Here is a 13,834-nt window from a genome sequence, read left to right as displayed (position 1 = left end):
GGGAACAGTACTTTGAGAGAGAGAGATGGAAAAGGAATGTTGATTCAGGGGGAAAAAGAAAAGAAAAGATAATTGATTTATTAAGTGAGACAGACCAGCATCAGAAGCGTAAACAGTGGAGAACAACAGCATACAACAGAAGCAAGGAGAGGAAAGGAGCACTGAGGAACTTGACCACTAAGTCCACATCATGAACGTTGAAGAGAACAGCTGACAGGTTGGTGGCTAAGGGCCGTGATATCAGTGATGCACAGGAGCTTTACAAGGCCTCCATCAGACAAACACGTCAGTGAAGCTGTTCTGTGTGAAGAGTGCCGATGTTGAACGTGCGATGGAGATGATGCCAAGACCCATAAAAGCAGTGCCCTCCACCATGAGAATACACCAGGACATCACCATGGCTCCTGGTGAGCTGATGTCTGGGGATGTCAGTTGCCTTTGTTCAACAAAGAAGGACCTAAACTGTACATGCTTTAATAACACACAGCACTTCAGTTTCAGGCAGAAGGTCCTGGCTGCTCCAGAACAGGCAGCCAATGAGGAAAATCCTTTTTTATCCAGGCATCATCCTCGGCACGGATGAAGTTAGTGTATAAGTGAAATATATACATCGCGTAGGACCAAACAGATTTTTCTGGAATTCTCGAGACGACTTCCACTAGTGTCAGTTTGATGAAGTCCTTGAGATGATTCCAGTCCTTGAGTCCTTGAGATGACCTCCCTACTCTTCTACATTTGCACACACTGTACATAGATTTTTCTATTGTGTTATTGACTGCACATTTGTTTATGTGTAACTCTGTGTTGTTGTTTTTGTCGCACTGCTTTGCTTTATCTTGGCCAGGTCACAGTTGTAAATGAGAACTTGTTCTCAACTGGCCTACCTGGTTAAATAAAGGTCAAATAAAAAAATACCTTCATGGGGTTCTATAGTAGCAAGGATCTGACACCTCCGGAGGGCTTGATGGCTCAATCCACCAGAGGTATGGCTACAACATAGGCATTGTTCAAAGGCATCTCTGTTCAAGAGATCTGTAATGCAGCATGTTGTGGTGATGTACCTTCATGAGGTTCTACTGACTGGACATCACTACACATACGGTGAGTAGAGTGGGGACCTCTGAGGGATGATCCTGTCTAGACTTGGCATCGGAGAGGATATGAGCTCCATGGTAGTTGGTAGTTGACTAGGTTACCTTTCACACATGGAAGACAAATGTACTTAGATGTGAAGACGGGAGAGACTATGGCCCTTAAATAGGAAGTGGAGTCATCTGCTAGTAGCTGTTGCTTGACAGATGTTGTTTGATTGGATCTCCCTAGACTCCGCCCCTAACGAGGCTTATAATATCGTAGAACAGGGGTTATCTTAGGTAACCTTAAGTTACAGGTCCTACTATGCTAATTTCTCTGAATTAAATTGCCCATAACTTTAACACTTGCAGAGATCCTGGAACTAATATACCCTTAAAGTATATTATGTTCAACAATATATATAAAAAATCGAAACATTTATATTTTCAATATTTATATTTTCTATATTAATAAATTCATGTAAGAAATGTATGAATGAAATCAAAATACAAATCAAATTAAGTGTCAACCTTACAGTGGAATGCTGACTTAACCAACAATGCTGTTTTAAGAAAAATAAGTGTAATATTAATTATTTGTATTTTATATATAAAAGAGCAGCAGTAAAATAACAGTAGCAAAGCTGTATACAGGTATTACCGGTACAGAGTCAATGTGGAGGCTATATACAGGTATTACCGGTACAGAGTCAATGTGGAGGCTGTATACAGGTATTACTGGTACAGAGTCAATGTGGAGGCTATATACAGGAGGTACCGATACAGAGTCAATGTGGAGGCTGTATACAGGTATTACCGGTACAGAGTCAATGTGGAGGCTGTATACAGGTATTACCGGTACAGAGTCAATGTGGAGGCTGTATACAGGTATTACCGGTACAGAGTCAATGTGGAGGCTGTATACAGGTATTACCGGTACAGAGTCAATGTGGAGGCTGTATACAGGTATTACCGGTACAGAGTCAATGTGGAGGCTGTATACAGGTATTACCGGTACAGAGTCAATGTGGAGGCTATATACAGGAGGCACTGGTACAGAGTCAATGTGCGGGGACACAGGTGAGTCGAGGAAAAATACTACTTCTATTACAGAGCAAGTGGTAAAGCTTCATATGACACCCATTGTTGGAGGACTGTAGCATCTAATGATGAAACATGTAGAATCTCCACAGAGGAGCTCTGTCATGATTGTAGCAGGTTTACTAACACGTTACTTATATTAGCTGTGTTGACTATGACGTTACTTTAGCTAATATGGTGACAACGATGCTGTGTGTAGCAGTTATGAAATGGTTTGGTTTGGAAAGGTTTTTTCTCCTGGTCACCTACAGCTGATGTGTTGTGCATTGACGTCCACAAGCGAAGGGAAAAGGTGAGCGAATTGATGTGAGAGGAAATACAACGTGGCAGTCGTGAAAGTGAACTGTGTTTACGCGTCATCAGGGGTGAATTCATTCAGCCGATTCTGTTGACAAACGTTTCTTAAACGGAACAAAACCGGGATAAATATACCTGAATTTGTGCAATAGAATCTCTATTTCATCTAGATGCAGGCGAGAGTGTGCAAGGCAGTATTGAATGTGTCTGTCCATGTGTCAGTGTCTGTCACCTCAAATGTTTCTCTCGACCTGTGTGAACCTACATTCTAAACTTTCATTCATAGGCAGGTTGTAGAAACCTTATGATGGGTATAGGGGAAATGTTAGTATCATGTAGTAGCCTAAACCTATCGCTGTTACATTGAACAGGGTGAATGGAATATGAATGACAGTCATCTAATATGCTGTAATAGAAATAAGGCCATGAATAAACAAATCGTCCTGCCTCATCTTAAACGGCACTGACCGCCACTGTTTGGATGGTGGAAACCCAGCAACTTTGCAGTTCTTGACACAAACCGATGAGCCTGGCACCTACTACCATACCCCGTTCAAAGACACTTAAATATGTTGTCTTCCCCATTCACCCTCTGAATGGCACACATGCACAATCCATGTCTCATGTCTCAAGGCTTAAAATTCCTTATTTAACCTGACTCCCCCCCTTCATCTACACTCATTGAAGTGGATTTAACTAGTGACATCAATAAGGGATCATAGCTTTAGCCTGGATTCACCTGGTCAGTCTAAGTCATGGAAGGAGCAGGTGTTCTTAATGTTTTGTAGACTCAGTGTAAAGCACTACAGATAATCAAGTGCTATTTGCATGTGATGCATTTGCTCTATTGTTTACAGGATGATTTGTATCTTATAGAGAGTGGCTTTAAGGGAAAAGTACCGTCACATCTAGATAAAAACGAATGTGAAAAATGAACAGAGTATTAACACAAATGTGTTTTAACACACTACCTATTCATAGAAGTATTTATTCATCATCCACATATTCATATTAAGCTTCTACGTCTGTGTACAAGAACGTATTATTTGTAAGACGTAAGAGAAAATATATCAGTTTATTGTTAAATTATTATGACGTTCTTTCCAATACAAAAGTGTAGTAACTATTGTTTCCAAACTGCGTTACCCACTCCAGTCAGCAGATGGCGATTTGCATCTTTCGGGTGATGCTTCTTGCGTGACGTATAATTTACTGGACGGGACACGCTTATTCAGGAACAACAAGGCGCCTACTTTTTTAACCACCTCGGTAGCTTGCTAGCCAACATGAAACCGATAGATTTACGCGTTACACCGTGTTAATGTACATTAGCTAATCTCAGTGTTTCAAACACATTTCTGTTGACTTATCAACTGATGACCTTTAACCTAATTTGCTTGTTCAATTTGCAAACTTGTTTAAGATTGATACTGAGCCTAGCGTTAGGCTAGTCGCTAATGCTAACTAACTAGCTAACATCCCCGACCATGAGCTCACTAAACTACTCCTCCCCTGCTAAAGAAGAGGGGGTCTGCTGTATGGAGAAAGAAGCTCTGGGACTGAACAATGTCGTGGAAGATGAGGGTGTTACAGTGAAAGAAGAGGAGGCTGTTATAGTGAAAGAAGAGGAGGCTGTTATAGTGAAAGAAGAGGAGGCTGTTACAGTGAAAGAAGAGGAGGCTGTTATAGTGAAAGAAGAGGAGGCTGTTATAGTGAAAGAAGAGGAGGCTGTTACAGTGAAAGAAGAGATAGCATCCGCTTCCTCTCTACAAGTTTCTATCTCAATAAAGGTGAAGGAGGAAGACGTTTTGGGAGTGAAAGAGGAGGAGACAGAATATCAGATTAACACCAGTGAGTATTGTCTTAAACAGGGGCACAAACTCTGCCGTTGTTGAACTAATGTGTGGTTTTAATGGGGCATTCTACTGAAGTTCTACACATGAATATGTTGTTCTGTACTGTAGGAATTGTTTCAGGGGCGATCTGCTGTTGGTACATATATTTTTGGTACTTTTAAATTAGATTAATCGAATTCTCCATGTGGTCGACATTAAAGTGCACCTCATCTAATATAGCAGGCTTTTCAAATTCAATATTGTTGCATATTTTGTACATGAAATATCAAAGGGACACAAAAGGCACCCATTTCGTGAAACTACCCTTTCACATTTGCAACACAAACATTATTTTATAAAATAATGATGAAGTGGCCATTTTAGGCCCTTTTTAGACATATTAATGCCTCTTGTAAGACCCTATGATTGCAGTAACATTTTTAACATTTTTAGTCATTTAGCAGACGCTCTTATCCAGAGCGACTTACAGTAGAGTGCATACATTTTATTACATTTACATACTGAGACAAGGATATCCCTACCGGCCAAACCCGGACGACGCTATGCCAATTGTGCGTCGTAGAAGGTAGAAGTAGAAGGTCATACGTTGACTGTCTGTCTGATGTTGTCGTTCACACAGGAGAGAGACATGACTATCGTGGATCCTCTGGGGAGCATCAACAACATCCTGATGCTGAGGAGGCAGAGAAGAGTCTCTCCAGATCAGAACACCAGATGGTACAGCTTAGTCTGGTCTAGCATACAGCTTGCTCTATCAGGGTCTGGGCTGGGTTTCTGTAAAGCACTTCATGACAGCGGTGACATAAGCATCCATTATGATATGTGTCTGTGTCCCCTCTTTATGGTTACCAGGACAACGCTAGCCCTTCCTCCCTCCCGGAGTCCCCGTTTCGTGCCTCTCCCAGTAGCACCTTACTGCTGGGTATGAAGAGGTTGTCTGTGCTGCTGGTGGACTGCAGGAAAACAACGGGGCTGAGTGTAACTGTGAGAGGAAGAGAAGAGAAGAAAGGATCAGATTTGACACATCAAAGTAAGTGCTGTAGTTTAGTTTGAACAAATACAATAGATCTGCCCACTGGTATCTGTTACCAGGACAACCAGCAGAGTTCTGTTAGTTAACAGGAAGATGGACTGGTATCTGTTACCAGGACAACCAGCAGAGTTCTGTTAGTTGACAGGAAGATGGACTGGTATCTGTTACCATGACAACCAGCAGAGTTCTGTTAGTTAACAGGAAGATGGACTGGTATCTGTTACCAGGACAACCAGCAGAGTTCTGTTAGTTAACAGGAAGATGGACTGGTATCTGTTACCAGGACAACCAGCAGAGTTCTGTTAGTTGACAGGAAGATAGACTGGTATCTGTTACCAGGACAACCAGCAGAGTTCTGTTAGTTGACAGGAAGATGGATTGGTGGATATGGATGTTATGAATATCATAACACTGAAAAAGGATTCTGCCAATGAAAAGAGAGAAACCAATAGACCATATAAAACCTTGATGAAAGGTAGCTTTAGAGAGACAGTTATAAGATGATCCTATGTAAGGTGCTTGTTTTTCAAAAACATTTTCTCAAAATATTATGGATGTTACATTGTCTGTCCCAGTCAACCCCCCTGTCTTTATAAGACTGTAGAACAGGAAAACTAAACTCCAGACACTGTTAATTAATGAACTAATACTGGAGGAAAGCTGTGATCAGGCTGCCCACTCAAGAGAAAGCTTCAAACTGTAACCAGTGCCGTCAACCTTGTTCAGGTTATCAGTCAACCTACCAGGGTAGTTACAAACAGTAGAGGAATGAAATCATCATGTTTTGATCATATCTTTACTAATGCTGCAGAAATGTGTTTGAAGGCAGTATCCAGATCCATCAGATGTAGTGATCACAATATACACTGCTCAAAAAAATAAAGGGAACACTTAAACAACACAATGTAACTCCAAGTCAATCACACTTCTGTGAAATCAAACTGTCCACTTAGGAAGCAACACTGATTGACAATACATTTCACATGCTGTTGTGCAAATGGAATAGACAAAAGGTGGAAATTATAGGCAATTAGCAAGACACCCCCAAAAACGGAATGGTTCTGCAGGTGGTGACCACAGACCACTTCTCAGTTCCTATGCTTCCTGGCTGATGTTTTGGTCACTTTTGAATGCCGGCAGTGCTTTCACTCTAGTGGTAGCATGAGACGGAGTCTACAACCCACACAAGTGGCTCAGGTAGTGCAGTTCATCCAAGATGGCACATCAATGCGAGCTGTGGCAAAAAGGTTTGCTGTGTCTGTCAGCGTAGTGTCCAGAGCATGGAGGCGCTACCAGGAGACAGGCCAGTACATCAGGAGACGTGGAGGAGGCCGTAGGAGGGCAACAACCCAGCAGCAGGACCGCTACCTCCGCCTTTGTGCAAGGAGGTGCACTGCCAGAGCCCTGCAAAATGACCTCCAGCAGGCCACAAATGTGCATGTGTCTGCTCAAACGGTCAGAAACAGACTCCATGAGGGTGGCCCGACGTCCACAGGTGGGGGTTGTGCTTACAGCCCAACACCGTGCAGGACGTTTGGCATTTGCCAGAGAACACCAAGATTGGCAAATTCGCCACTGGCGCCCTGTGCTCTTCACAGATGAAAGCAGGTTCACACTGAGCACATGAGCACATGTGACAGAGTCTGGAGACGCCGTGGAGATTGTTCTGCTGCCTGCAACATCCTCCAGTATGACCGGTTTGGCGGTGGGTCAGTCATGGTGTGGGGTGGCATTTCTTTGTGGGGCCGCACAGCCCTCCATGTGCTCGCCAGAGGTAGCCTGACTGCCATTAGGTACCGAGATGAGATCCTCAGACCCCTTGTGAGACCATATGCTGACACATGCACATTTGTGGCCTGCTGGAGGTCATTTTGCAGGGCTCTGGCAGTGCACCTCCTTGCACTAAGGCGGAGGTAGCGGTCCTGCTGCTGGGTTGTTGCCCTCCTACGGCCTCCTCCACGTCTCCTGATGTACTGGCCTGTCTCCTGGTAGCGCCTCCATGCTCTGGACACTACGCTGACAGACACAGCAAACCTTTTTGCCACAGCTCGCATTGATGTGCCATCTTGGATGAACTGCACTACCTGAGCCACTTGTGTGGGTTGTAGACTCCGTCTCATGCTACCACTAGAGTGAAAGCACTGCCGGCATTCAAAAGTGACCAAAACATCAGCCAGGAAGCATAGGAACTGAGAAGTGGTCTGTGGTCACCACCTGCAGAACCATTCCGTTTTTGGGGGTGTCTTGCTAATTGCCTATAATTTCCACCTTTTGTCTATTCCATTTGCACAACAGCATGTGAAATGTATTGTCAATCAGTGTTGCTTCCTAAGTGGACAGTTTGATTTCACAGAAGTGTGATTGACTTGGAGTTACATTGTGTTGTTTAAGTGTTCCCTTTATTTTTTTGAGCAGTGTAGTAGCCATGTCTAGGAAAACCACAGTTCCAAAGGCTGGGCCTAATATTGTGTAAAAGAGGTCATACAATCTTTTGTAGTGATTCCTATGTTGTTGATGTAAATAATATATTTTTTTTAAACAAAGATAAATGACAAAGAATGATTGTAAAAAATCTTTGGAGCATCTTCAATTAAATTTTGGTTTAAAAAAATCAGCAATGACACGTCACCGGTGTTTAATTTCTATTTTGCCTTTATTTAACTAGGCAAGTCAGTTAAGAGCCTAGGTACAGTGGGTTAACTGCCTTGTTCAGGGGCAGAACAACAGAGTTTTACCTTGTCAGCTCGGGGATTCGATCCAGCAACCTTTTGGTTACTGGCCTAACGCTCTAACCACTAGGCTACCTGCCGCCCCAGAGCTACCTGTCTAACAGAACACAGAGAGTGTTCTTTAATGGAAGCCTGTACAACAAAATCAAGGTAGAATCAGGAATTCCCCAGGGCAGCTGTTTGGCACCTGCTTGTTTCAATCTTTACCAACAACATGCCAACGACATTTGAGTAAAGCCAGTGTGTCTATGTATGCGGATGACTCAACACTGTACACGTCAGCTATCACGGCAACTGAAATGACAGCAACACTTAACAAAGAGCTGCAGTGAGTTTCAGAATGGGTGGCAAGGAATAGTTAGTTAGTCCTAAATATTTCAGATTACCTTAAATTACATGGCCTACTATGCTAATTCTGTAGCGGTATTGTTAGAGGGGGGTAAAGATAAAGATTTTGTTGGGGAGCCAGGCAGGTATTACCCCAGTTATTAAAGTTAGTTATTACCTATTATAACATTATTAATATTATTAAATATTATAAAAACCGAAAAGATAAGAGTAGAATAGATAGAGTAGCGCTTCCAGACACATTCTAAACATGATGGAGTCTTAAAGAAGGACTGCAGCATCTGATGATGAAACATTATGGAGTCTTAAAGGAGGACTGTAGCATCTAATGATGAAACATTATGGAGTCTTAAAGGAGGACTGTAGCAGCTAATGATGAAACATTATGGAGTCTTAAAGGAGGACTGTAGCATGGTGTCTTAAAGGAGAACTGTAGCATCATGAGGTAGTCACCTGGAATGCATTTCAATTAACATGTGCCTTTTTAGAAGTTAAGTTGTGGAATTTCTTTCCTTAATTGTGATAGGGGGCAGTATTTTCACATCCAGGTTGAAAGCGTGCCCAAAGTAAACTGCCTGCTACTCAGGCCCAGAAGCTAGGATATGCATATAATTGGTAGATTTGGACAGAAAACACTATAACGTTTCTAAAACTGTTAAAATAATGTCTGTGAGTATAACATAACTTATTTGGCAGGCAAAACCCAGAGGACAAACCATCCAGGAGGAATATTTTGTTGTTGAGGTGACTCTGTTTTCAATTGGTTTTCTATGGGAACATAGATTTCTGTGGCACTTGGTTGCAGTTCCTATTGCTTCCACTAGATGTCAACAGTCTTTAGAAATTGGTTGATGTTTTTATTTATAGAAATGAAGAGGTACGGCTATTCAGAACGAGGGTCCAGCCTTGTGCTCTCTAATGTTTTGATGCGCGCTCCAGGTCACACGCTTCACGTTGTTTTTATCCGGTATTGAACACAGTTTATCCCATCTTAAATTTGATCGATTATTTACATTTTAAAATACCTGAAGTTGGATTAGGAAAGTTCTTCCAAATAAATGGACATTTTGGAGATATAACGACGGAATTAATTGAACAAAAGGACCATTTGTGATGTTTATGGGACATATTGGAGTGCCAACAGAAGAAGCTCGTCAAAGATAAGGCACGAATTATATCGTTATTTCTGAGTTTTGTGTCGCGCCTGGCGGGTTGAAATATGATTGTCATGTGTTTGTTTGATGGGGTGCTGTCCTCAGATAATCGTATGGTTTGCTTTTGCCGTAAAGCCTTTTTGAAATCTGACACGGTGGCTAGATTAACAAGAAGTTAAACTTTAATTTGGTGTATTGCACTTGTGAATGCATGAAAGTTAAATATTTCCAATAAAAATATATATATTTCGCGCTCTGCACTTTCACCTGATGTTGTCGAAACGTTCCGCTAGCGGAACCCCTAGCCATAACAGGTTTTAATGTGTTTGAGCCAATCAGTTGTGTTGTGACAAGGTAGGGGTGGTATACGGAAAATAGCCCTGTTGGGTAAAAGACGAAGTCCATATTATGTCAAGAACAGCTCAAATAAGCAAAGAGAAATAACAGTCCATCATTACTTTAAGGACCACCACAGGAATGGGAGACTCAGAGTTACTTCTGATGCATAAGTTCATTAGAGTTACCAGCCTTAGAAATTGCAGCCCAAATAAATGCTTCACAGAGTTCAAGCAACAGACACATCTCAACATCATCAGTTCAGAGGAGACTGTGTGAATCAGGCCTTCATGGTCGGATTGCTGCAAAGAAACCACTACTAAAGGACACCAATAAAAAGAAGAGACTTGCTTGGGCCAAGAAACACGAGCCATGGACATTAGACCGGTGGATATCTGTCCTTGGGTCTGATGAGTCCAAATTTGACATTTTTGGTTCCGAGCATCATGTCTTTGTGAGATGTGAGGGAGGTGAACGGATGATCTCCGCATGTGTGATTCCCACCGTGAAGCATGGAGGAGGAGATGTGATGGTGTGCGGGTGCTTTGCTGTTGACAATGTCAGTGATTTATTTAGAATTCAAGTCACACTTAACCAGCATGGCTACCACAGCATTCTGCAGCAATATGCCATCCCATCTGGTTTGGGCTTAGTCCCACTATCATTTGTTTTTCAACAGGACAATGACCAACACACCTCCAGGCTGTGTAAGAGCTATTTGACCAAGAAGGAGAGTGATGGAGTGCTGCATCAGATGACCTGGCCTACTCAATCCCCCGACCTCAACCAAATTGAGATGGTTTAGGATGAGTTGGATCGCAGAGTGAAGGGAAAGCAGCCAACAAGTTCTCAGCATATTTGGGAACTCCTACAAGTCTGTTGTTGGAAAAGCATGGTTGAGAGAATGCCAAGAGTGTGCAAAGCTGTCATCAATGCAAAGTGTGGCTACTTTGAAGAATCTAATATATATTTTGATTTGTTTAACACTTGTGGTTACTACATGATTCCGTTTGTGTTTTTTAATAGTTTTGATGTCTAAACTATTATTCTACAATGTAGAAAATAGTAAAAAATTAAGAAAAACGCTTGAATGAGTAGGTGAGTTCAAACTTTTGACTGGTACTGTACATTAAATTCCCTGGCAACAGCTCCAGTGGACATTCCTGCAGTCAGCATGCCAATTGCACGCTCCCTCTGAGACATCTGTGGCATTGTTGTCTGACAAAACTGCACATTTTAGAGTGGCCTTTTATTTATTAACAAGGTGCACCTGTGTAATAATCAAGCTGTTCAATCAGCTTCTTGATATGCCACACCTGTCAGGTGGATTGATTATCTTGGCAAAGAATAAATGTTCACTAACTGGGATGTTAAAAATTCTGCAATCTTTTTTTTTCAGCTCATGAAACATCCAACACTTGTTGTGTTTATATTTTTGTTCATTGTCGTAACTATCAGTTTTAGGAACATTTACCCAAATATTTCACCTTATTTTTTTACTTTACCCAAAATATGACATGTTTCAAAATGTTGAAAATCTGTGAACGTATAAATAAGAAATTGGGCCATTTAAACAGCATGTGTCGAACCCTTTCCACAACGGGGAGATGTTACTGATGTGCTTTGTGTCTTCGACGTAAAAACAAGTTTTGGACTTCCACGTAAAATTACTTATTTACTTATTTTGTGTTTAAGGAAGTGTGTAGTTCGCATTCCATACAGCTATGGAAGTTATATATTTAGAACCACCTGCTCAATTGGAATCTAGCGACGTCTGTGTCTTCAGTGTCCTAGAACTGTTTCGTTTTTTGTGTTCTGACTTGTAAAACAGAATGAATAAAATAAGTAATGTAAACATATTATCAGTAATTACCAGGAAGCTCTACAACATTTGTTTTAAAATCACACCAAGATTGTTAAAACTGGCCTCAGGTTATTGAGGGATCTGATTAGGATTTACCCTCGAAGCAAGGCCGTTTTATCATGTGGAGGTTTCATTCAGGTCTCAATTTTTTTTAAACACTGTCTTTGGCAGGAGAAAGACCAGACTCAGAGGAACCAGAGCCAGGGAGGTCCAAACCAGCAAGACAGTGTTCCCACTGTGGAAAGTGTTTTAACCAGTTTGGGGACCTGAAACGGCATGAGAGAAGACACACAGCGGAGAAGCCTTACCACTGCTCCCAGTGTGGAAAGGGTTGTTACTTCTTATGGGAGCTTAAACAACATGAGAGAATACACACTGGGGAGAAGCCTTACCATTGCTCCCAGTGTGGAAAGAGTTTCAAAATGAAAGGACACCTGAACCAACACGAGAAAATACACACAAGGGAGAAGCCTTTTCACTGCTCCCAGTGTGGAAAGTGTTTTTGCCAGTTAGGGGACCTAAAACGACATGAGAGAATACACACAGGGGAGAAGCCGTATCACTGCTCCCAGTGTGGAAAGTGTTTTAACCAGTTAGGGGAGCTTAAACAACACGAGAGAATACACACTGGGGAGAAGCCTTACCATTGCTCCCAGTGTGGAAAGAGTTTCAAAAGGAAAGGACACCTGAACCAACACGAGAAAATACACTCAAGGGAGAAGCCTTTTCACTGCTCCCAGTGTGGAAAGTGTTTTTGCCAGTTAGGGGACCTAAAACGACATGAGAGAATACACACAGGGGAGAAGCCGTATCACTGCTCCCAGTGTGGCAAGTGTTTTAACCAGTTAGGGGACCTAAAACGACATGAGAGAATACACACAGGGGAGAAACCTTACCAATGCTCACAGTGTGGAAAGAGTTTTAACCAGAAAAGCTACCTGAAAATACATGAGAGAATACACATTGGGGAGAAGCCTTATCACTGCTCCCAGTGTGGCAAGTGTTTTAACCAGTTAGGGGACCTAAAATGACATGAGAGAATACACACAGGGGAGAAACCTTACCAATGCTCACAGTGTGGAAAGAGTTTTAACCAGAAAGGCTACCTGAAAAAACATGAGAGAATACACATTGGGTAGAAGCCTTAGCACTGCTCCCAGTGTGGAAAGTGTTTCAACCAGTTAAGGGACCTACAACGACATGAGAGAACACACACGGGAGAATCCTTACCACTGCTCCCAGTGTGGAAAGGTTTTGCAAGCCTGAAAGAACACATGAGACAGCACACAAACGTATGACGTATGACGTATGACGTAAAGGTAACGTAAGGGTAATGGCGGACTGAAGGGATTTATGTAGAGCACCTCAAGATAAAACATAATATTCGAAATATCTGCTAAATTAGACTAAAATATTAGCACTACTTAATCTGGTGAGTGATAACCTTCAATCTGGACAATAACACAAAACAAATCCTAAAACTAGAGACATTTATCGACAAATATTACGAAAACAGGCAACAACCAAACATGACGGAGAGTAAGACAGGGGAACCGATTACAAAACGAAAACGTGACTCTTCTACAGACACTGATGATTTAATATTCTCACCACCGGGAATGGTAAAGGTCGAAACCGATCTGTTAAAATCAATAAATGACAAACTGGGTATACTTGAATTAGTTAGTAAGGATATAAAAGAGTTGAAGGCAAGCCTAGAGATGAGTGATGAAAAAGCTGCGACATTGGAGAAGCAAACACACGCGCTAAAAGGGACAGTCAATAAGATTGAAACCGAAATGAATGGAATTAAAAAGGAGAACACCGTTCTGAAGGAAACCTTACTGGACATACAAACTAGATCCATGAGAGAGAATTTGGTACTTACAGGTATCCAAGAAAAAGAAGAAGTTCCTGAATCTATAGTTAGAGAGTTCCTCCTTACAGCGCTTCAGATTCCACGCGAAGTTATCGACAAAATCCAACTTGAACGCGTTCACCGCTTCGGACAGAGAGGGCAGAGGTACGAACGCCCAATCGTTG

General features: G+C 41.9%; 1 pseudogene; it reads left to right on the top strand.

The window, feature by feature from the left end:
• The first annotated feature begins 331 nt into the window (after positions 1 to 331).
• Positions 332 to 12,930, top strand: LOC120036625 (annotated as a pseudogene).
• The last annotated feature ends 904 nt before the right edge of the window (positions 12,931 to 13,834 follow it).

The sequence above is a fragment of the Salvelinus namaycush genome, unplaced genomic scaffold (assembly GCF_016432855.1).
Source record: "Salvelinus namaycush isolate Seneca unplaced genomic scaffold, SaNama_1.0 Scaffold14, whole genome shotgun sequence".
Lineage (NCBI taxonomy): Eukaryota > Metazoa > Chordata > Actinopteri > Salmoniformes > Salmonidae > Salvelinus > Salvelinus namaycush.
Note: the sequence above shows the minus strand (reverse complement) of the source record. Positions and strands in the feature narration are given on the sequence as shown.